This window comes from Crinia signifera, chromosome 6, assembly GCF_055691185.1.
Source record: "Crinia signifera chromosome 6, ASM5569118v1, whole genome shotgun sequence".
NCBI classification, from domain to species: domain Eukaryota; kingdom Metazoa; phylum Chordata; class Amphibia; order Anura; family Myobatrachidae; genus Crinia; species Crinia signifera.
The window spans coordinates 137,827,200-137,836,099 of record NC_139222.1 but is presented as its reverse complement, the minus strand read 5'-3'; positions in this window follow the sequence as shown (position 1 = coordinate 137,836,099).

Below are 8,900 nucleotides of genomic sequence, written 5' to 3'. Positions count from 1 at the left end.
ATTTACGGGATACAACAGATTTTTTTAAAAAGATTGGCACCATGGGACAATTGGGTGACAATTGTCTCTTTGCCACCATGGATGTCACATCTTTGCATACTGTTCCACATTTGGAAGGAATTAATGCAGTAAGACAAAGACTGACCAAAAGAGGGAATAGTGGACCACAAATTGAGTTTGTGTGTGATTTTTTTCCCCAGGGTGCTGAACAATAATCACTTTGAATTTTTTTCTTATTATATGCAAAGGCAGGGGACCGCTATGGGGTCAAACATGACCCCTGTCTATGCTAATATTTATATGGCTGAATATGAGGAGAGATATATAGAGAAAAAATATGTTTTAAAAATGTCTCATTATTTTAATTTCATTGACGACATCTTCTTGATTTGGATTGACACCAGAGAAGCATTTGTGGAATTGGTTAATGAGCTAAATATGCTCGGTACACCAATTCGATTTACCTACAATATTTACATACAATATGAAGAATCCATAAATTATTTGGACAGGACAGTATACAAAAATGTGGATGGAGTTGGTACTACTCTGTTTGGCAAACAAACAGATCGGAATTCTTTGCTCCACTACTCAAGCTACCATCCAAAAAATCTAGGATGGATTACCTACAGTATTTCACAATTCTTGAGGGTGCTCAGAACAAATACAGATGCAGAGAAAGCGGAGGTACAGATTAAACAGATTAGACAAAAGTTAAGTAGAAGTGGGTACTCACCAAAAGTTATTGAATATAGCTTAAGAAAAGTAAAAAAGAAATATCAGAGAGGCAAGAAAAAGGAGAAGGAAACTAATGTGGCAACACGTATGATAAACACAACCACGTATGATAAATACAACCACGTATGATACCTATTTGCCCATCTTCAGGAAGAGTATCATGAAAAAACAGTGGCAACTGACCCCAAATTAAAGTTGGAAAACAAAAAAACAATGATAACATACAGGAGGAGCCAAACATTGTGTGTCTACCTGATGAGACTGACTTTAAAATTCAAAAGCAACAGGGCTTAGACCTCCAAATTTGGGCTGTTATCGCTGTACAGGATGTACTACTGTACGTGTAGTTCTATGAACACTGGGCCTTTTTTCTACCACCCTCACTCTGGTAAAAATGCAAGATTAATCACAGAGTGACAAGTAATTTACATGCTAAAATGCCCTTGTGGATTGGCCTATATAGGAAAAATGGTCTGTGCTTTTAAAGATGAGTATCAGGGCCGCTACTCATAATAACAACTAAGATAAACCTGTTGCCCATCACTTCCTTGAATAAAAGCATCCACTTGCATTATTGAACAGTATAAAAATCGATTATGCACCCAAATTGAGTGGAGGAGGAGATAGAGGGAAACTTATTTTGCAAAAAGAATCCAGTTGGATCTTTATAATGGATACAATTAACCCTAAACGTCTGAATGAGAATAATCCGCTCAAATACTTCTTGTAAATCTCCAATCAAAATTAATTAACATTATTCCATCAAAATTATAATTAACCACGTTATGGTATTGAAGATGTCTGGTGAGGTGAAACTAAGAGAAAAAAAGCTTTGGTACAATACAAATACACAGATGATGTGCATATACTGTACTAATGATCTCTTGATCTTTCTTATTTTTATTATAGTTTATTTTGTTTCCTTTATTTTTGTATGTATATTTTTTATGTAGGTTTTAATTATTGTTTATTGTTTTGTTTATATCACTTAAGTAATTATAAAATCTATATATGAAAAAAATCAGCAATATTAAGATACACTGTATCATTACAGCAACTAACTGGTACTCTAATGTTATACAAATGCTCCCAAAAAATCATGTTCAAATGAGATGTAACTATTCCATGTTGGGATTCCCTGAGAAGGTCGAATCTGGTGCAACTGTGTCCAAAACTCTCACTGTCAGGTGCTAAAAGGTAACATTGTGAGTGGAACTTGTAAGTGGTTGGCCCAGGTGCAAAAACATAAATTGGGCCCCCTTCTGCCCAAATTAACAATATGCCAAACAGCAGTGGGTGACAGCAGTGGCAGTGGCATAACAATGGGCCCTGCTTGGGGGAGCCAGCACCAGTGGAGTCTGCGGGGAATGCTGGGTCTATGATGCTGCTTGCAGGTGCTGGAAATTGCGCCTGCTCACGGACAGAGTAGTTCCTTGTAGCTAAACCTGAGGAAGGGAATGCCAAAGTGGAGCAGTTGCCTGCGCTCCAGAAGTCCCTGGGGTACTCTCTTCATCACTGCAACAACAGCTTGCTCCTATTTCTGCATTCACTACTCCTGAGATGGTGGTATCACACCTAAACCTAACTCTCAAAACAGCCCTGGATGAAGTGGCTCCAGTTACCCACCATACTCCAGGTGTCAGGACTGCCATGTATATCTTGTTTGGTCTGTGGTACCTCTGGTTACACAGAGGTACTGCTGTTATGTTCACCTTGCAGTGCCTCTGTGTGGTCAGAGGTGCTGATTTATTTGTCGGCAGTACCTGTGGGTGACCAGAGGTGCTGCTAGTGGGTTCTGCCTACAGAGCAGTGGTCTCTGAGAGCAGTTCCAGCTGGTGTAATTAGCTGGACTGGGCTGCTCTCAGAGTGCCATTCCCAGCTGCAGCACATTCTGATCATTAAGGGGCCTGTCTCTGTGTGCTGCAGCTATTGGTTGGCTCTGGTTTAAAAACTGCAATTGCCCTGAGCTCAGGGCCAGTTATGGAGTTTTTGGGAGTTGTTTGGAGCCTTGTCCTGTACCTTGATTCCTGTACCTTGATTCCTGTACCTTGATTCCTGTACCTTGATTCCTGTACCTTGATTCCTGTTCCTGATTGATTTAACCTGATAAAGCAGTGAGTTTTATCCATCCTGCCTCCGTTTGTCTGTTCCTCCAGCAAGTATCATTGCTTCTTGTCGTGCAGTCCATTGGGACTCCTAACATTATAACTGGCCATACCGACTTGCTGGAGGGAGAACAGTGAACCTTGCTGTGTGTCATTATGGAGCCTAACCCATCTCAAAGCCTGGAAGATCAGATCAGAGACCTGGCCCGTATTATGGCAGGCTTGTATCGGAGGGTGCAGGCTTCCGGAGCAGTGTCCGATGTGCACCTCCCCAAAGCTGCATCCGATGCCTCAGCCGATGGTGTGCCCCCAGGAGAGGTGGCCGATCCCGTAGCTGATGGTGTGTTCCCAGGAGAGGTGGCCGATGTCGATGCCGATGTCGTATATCGCAGTGGGTCCGATGTCCAGGTCTCCGCCAGAGGGTCCGATGTTCCGGTCTCCGCCAGAGGGTCCGATGTTCCGGTCTCCGCCAGAGGGTCCGATGTTCCGGTCTCCGCCAAGGAGCCCGATGATCCGGTCCCCGCCAAGGAGCCGGATGATCCGGTCCCCGCCAAGGAGCCCGATGATCCGGTCCCCGCCAAGGAGCCCGATGATCCGGTCCCCGCCAAGGAGCCCGATGATCCGGTCCCCGCCAAGGAGCCCGATGTTCTAGCCCCAGGAGGGGGTTCCGTCTGTCTAGCCCCAGGAGGGGGTTCCGTCTGTCTAGCCCCAGGAGGGGGTTCCGTCTGTCTAGCCCCAGGAGGGGGTTCCGTCTGTCTAGCCCCAGGAGGGGGTTCCGTCTGTCTAGCCCCAGGAGGGGGTTCCGTCTGTCCAGCCCCTGAAGAGGGTCCCGTCTGTCCAGCCCCAGGAGTGGGTCCCGTCTGTCCAGCCCCAGGAGGGGGTCCCGTCTGTCCAGCCCCAGGAGGGGGTCCCGTCTGTCCAGCCCCAGGAGGGGGTTCTGTCCAGCCCCAGGAGGAGGACGCTATTGCCCTGGCCTCCGGGCCTGAGGACGCTATTGCCCTGGTCTCCGGGCCTGAGGACGCTATTGCCCTGGTCTCCGGGCCTGAGGACGCTATTGCCCTGGTCTCCGGGCCTGAGGACGCTATTGCCCTGGTCTCCGGGCCTGAGGACGCTATTGCCCTGGCCTCCGGGCCTGAGGACGCTATTGCCCTGGCCTCCGGGCCTGAGGACGCTATTGCCCTGGCCTCCGGGCCTGAGGACGCTATTGCCCTGGCCTCCGGGCCTGAGGACGCTATTGCCCTGGCCTCCGGGCCTGAGGACGCTATTGCCCTGGCCTCCGGGCCTGAGGACGCTATTGCCCTGGCCTCCGGGCCTGAGGACGCTATTGCCCTGGCCTCCGGGCCTGAGGACGCTATTGCCCTGGCCTCCGGGCCTGAGGACGTTATTGCCCTGGCCTTCGGGCCTGAGGACGCTATTGCCCTGGCCTTCGGGCCTGAGGACGCTATTGCCCTGGCCTTCGGGCCTGAGGACGCTATTGCCCTGGCCTTCGGGCCTGAGGACGCTATTGCCCTGGCCTTCGGGCCTGAGGACGTTATTGCCCTGGCCTTCGGGCCTGATTCTGTTGCCTCCGTGGCCTTCGGGCCTGAGGACGCTATTGCCCTGGCCTCCGGGCCTGATTCTGTTGCCTCCGTGGCCTCCGGGCCTGAGTCCGTTAATGCCCATGTCATGGAGCATAAATTGAGAGCCGCCGTGTCGGCTGTCAGTCGCAATGTCCTTTCTTTTAGTACACTATCACTTGCCATGCCAGAGGTCCGTGAGGGTCCACCCGAAGTGCCAGAGGTCCGTGAGGGTCCACCCGAAGTGCCAGAGGTCCGTGAGGGTCCACCCAAAGTGCCAGAGGTCCGTGAGGGTCCGCCTGATGTCCCAGAGGTCCGCAAGGGTCTGCCTACCGAGTATGATGATCTAGCCCCAGAAGGGGGTCCATGTATCATAGACCCAGGAGGGGGTCTTTCTGCCCTTGCCTTCGGGCATGAGGTCCCGTCTGCCCTTGCCTTCGGGCATGAGGTCCCGTCTGCCCTTGCCTTCGGGCATGAGGTCCCGTCTGCCCTTGCCTTCGGGCATGTGGTCCCGTCTGCCCTTGCCTTCGGGCATGTGGTCCCGTCTGCCCTTGCCTTCGGGCATGTGGTCCCGTCTGCCCTTGCCTTCGGGCATGTGGTCCCGTCTGCCCTTGCCTTCGGGCATGTGGTCCCGTCTGCCCTTGCCTTCGGGCATGTGGTCCCGTCTGCCCTTGCCTTCGGGCATGTGGTCCCGTCTGCCCTTGCCTTCGGGCATGTGGTCCCGTCTGCCCTTGCCCTCGGGCATGAGGACCTGGTTGCGTCTGCCATTGGATATGTCTTGAGTGCCACCGTGACGGCTGTCGCTCATGGTGAAAAAAATTTCAGAGTAACCAAGATCCAGCCAGTGTCTGCCATCTCGGAGGTCCTGTCCACGTCTGATGTCCTGGTGGTGCCGGAATGGACTGTTGCTCTGCCCAGTGAGAGAAGCCTGAGCTTGAACTTCCAGAAGGCGTCTGGAATCCGCCTTCTCAAGGGGGGCATTATGTCAGGACTGCCATGTATATCTTGTTTGGTCTGTGGTACCAGAGGTACTGCTGTTATGTTTACCTTGCAGTGCCTCTGTGTGGTCAGAGGTGCTGATTTATTTGTCGGCAGTACCTGTGGGTGACCAGAGGTGCTGCTAGTGGGTTCTGCCTACAGAGCAGTGGTCTCTGAGAGCAGTTCCAGCTGGTGTAATTAGCTGGACTGGGCTGCTCTAAGAGTGCCATTCCCAGCTGCAGCACATTCTGATCATTAAGGGGCCTGTCTCTGTGTGCTGCAGCTATTGGTTGGCTCTGGTTTAAAAACTGCAATTGCCCTGAGCTCAGGGCCAGTTATGGAGTTTTTGGGAGTTGTTTGGAGCCTTGTCCTGTACCTTGATTCCTGTACCTTGATTCCTGTACCTTGATTCCTGTACCTTGATTCCTGTACCTTGATTCCTGTACCTTGATTCCTGTACCTTGATTCCTGTTCCTGATTGATTTAACCTGATAAAGCAGTGAGTTTTATCCATCCTGCCTCCGTTTGTCTGTTCCTCCAGCAAGTATCATTGCTTCTTGTCGTGCAGTCCATTGGGACTCCTAACACCAGGTAGGCCTAGACACCAAACGTGGCACTCTAAATTAACAAGACGCATACAAAATCTCTCACGCAAAGCTGAGCGTAAATGGCGTAAATCTCACAGTCCAATGGATTTATTTACATATAAGACTATCTACCAGTCCTATAGTTATGCCATGGAAACTGCCAAACAAACATATTTCCAAACTCTCATTTCTACTAAAGCTTCCAACCCAAAGGGCGAAATGTAATAGGGTGCAGGGTTTTTTTGCGATTTTTTTTCGCAAAAAAAATGGGCATTTTCCGAAAATCGCATATTTTATAGGGTGCGATTCGCGGCAAAAATCTCACTTTTGAAGTAGCGATTTTTAGTCACACTTCAATTCGCATCCAGATGTTTCAACCAACCAGCAGGGTAATGCCACAGCCGGGGGGAGACTTTTTATACAAGTCCCCCCGGCCAAAGCATTCACCCCCTGACTGGTCAGCATGGGCAGGGGTCCTGGGGGAGTGGGGACCCCCCCAAAGAAGGGGTCCCCCCCTCCAGAACTTACCTGCCCATGCTGAAGCCCGGGGCTGTCCTCGATGCCCCTGGGCGGTGGGCATCGAGCTGATACTTGTGTTAAAAAATAGAAAAACTATTGTGTATTGCTGTGGAACTATGAGTCCCAGCAAGCCTGCACCACATGCAGGGACTTGGAGAATCACAAGTCCCAGCATGCTGGGCATTAAAGGGCCCGCTAGCACTTGTGGTTCCACAGTAATAAAAATAGTCAAATAAACACACACAGACACAATAAAAATAAAACTTTAATACATCCAAAGCCCACACAAACTGATACTTACCTATCTTGAGCCCGTCGGTAGGTCCCTGGGTCCAGTGCTCCTGGGTCCGGGCCTTCAGGGTCCAGGTCGGGGGTCCGGTGCTCCAGGGTCCGGGGCTCCATGGTCCAGTGCCTTGGTTCCTGGGTTCGGGGCTGTAGAGTCCGGGGCTGGTCCGGGGCTCCAGGGCTGAAGAGTCCGGGGTCCTGGATTCGAAGAAATCCATTGGGGACCTGTGGAAGGAAATTCAACTCACCAAGTTCCTCCTGCAAAGATCTGTCTTCTTCGTTCTGAAGTCCAAGTCTTCTGCCAAATGCCGGCGATTCCGGCAGCTCCCCGCATCGGACTGAGGAGAGGCACAGAGATGTTTCATCTTCCGCGCCTCTCCTCCAAATGATTCTATTGGCCGCCTCGCGGCCAATCAGGAGCTGAGAAAGTCGGCTCAAAAAGTCCAAAAAGTATTTTTAATACATTTAAATCCCTTCTCAACCCTCCCTCACCCAAGCCACCAGCCACTACCCATGCACCAGATCTTGCTTCCTACTTCAGGAATAAGATTGAAAAGATCAGCGATTAATTGGTACGGTCCAAATCAGTTGGTGATCTGCTTAATTCCATAACTGAGCCCTCTGACGCATTCACTTCAATTTATCCCACAAATGAAGATGAAGTATCTGCACTTTTCTCTTCCTCCCACTCTACTACCTCTCCTCTTGACCCTATACCCTCACAAATAAGTAAATATCTGTCTCATGTGCTCATCCCAATCTTAACTAAAATATGTAACCTCTCTTTCTCTACTGGTGTCTTTCCTTCATTGTTCAAACACGCAGATATAATTACTCCGATTCTGAAAATACAGAATTCTGATCCAAGCTCTCTCTCAAACTACCGTCCCATTTCTCAACTTCCATGCACCTCCAAACTACTTGAAATACTTGCCTACACTCGCCTCACACACTTTCTTAACTCGCACAACTTACTTGACCCGCTTCTGTCAGGCTTTCGTGCCCAACACTCCACAGAGACAGCACTGACTAAAGTTGTGAACGATCTGGTCACCGCTAAGTCTAAAGGCCACTATTCACTACTAATTCTTCTAGATCTCTCTGCTGCTTTTGACACTGTTGACCACACACTTCTCAAACAAACACTACAATCCCTAGGTCTTAAAGACACAGCCCTCTCTGGGTTCTCATCCTACCTATGTTCGTTTCTCTGATTCTACCTCCTCTTCGCTACCTCTTTCAGTTGGAGTACCTCAGGGTTCAGTTTTAGGTCTTCTGCTTTTCTCAATCTATACCTCATTTCTTGGCAAACTAATCAGCTCCTTTGGATTTCAGTATCATATGTATGCGGATGATACTCAGCTCTACTTATCCGTCCAGGACTTGTCCCCATCTGTATTGAACCGTGTCTCTGAATGCCTTTCTGCTGTTTCATCCTGGATGTCATCTCGCCACCTCAAAATTAATTATATTTCTGCCAATAAATAGTAGTTACCAACCTGATATCTCTATTGCCGTTGAGAAGATGACAATCACTCCTACCTCTCACGCTCGCTGCCTAGGTGTTATCCTTGACTCTGAGCTTTCCTTTGTACCCCACATTCAATCTGTCTCAAAATCATGCCACATGCACCTAAAATTCGCCCTTACATTACACAAGACACTGCAAAAACTCTAATCCATGCTCTCATCATCTCATTGATTATTGCAATGGTCTCATACAAATTTTATATTTGTAATGTTTAATTGTATTTTGTTTACTACATACTACATATACAATTGTATTCATTTTGAAATTTATTATTTAGCGAACATATTCAATCTGATGTACATTTGTTTCATATATTAACTTTAAGTGATTATTAATAAATAAATGGGAAGGCACTGCACTGAAAGGAGATAGACAAAAAAAAAAGTTTGTGTAATTATGTTACTTTGGAGTAGATGAACGAAGCAGTGACAAGAGTGACAGAGTGTTATTATTATTATTATAATTTTATTATAAGGCACCACAAGTGTTTCACAGCGCCGTACAAGAAACAGTACAGGGAGACAAACTTAACATTACATAAATAAATAAAAAAAACAACAGAGTACAGGTATAAAGAGCGCCACAGTTCAATACACATTAC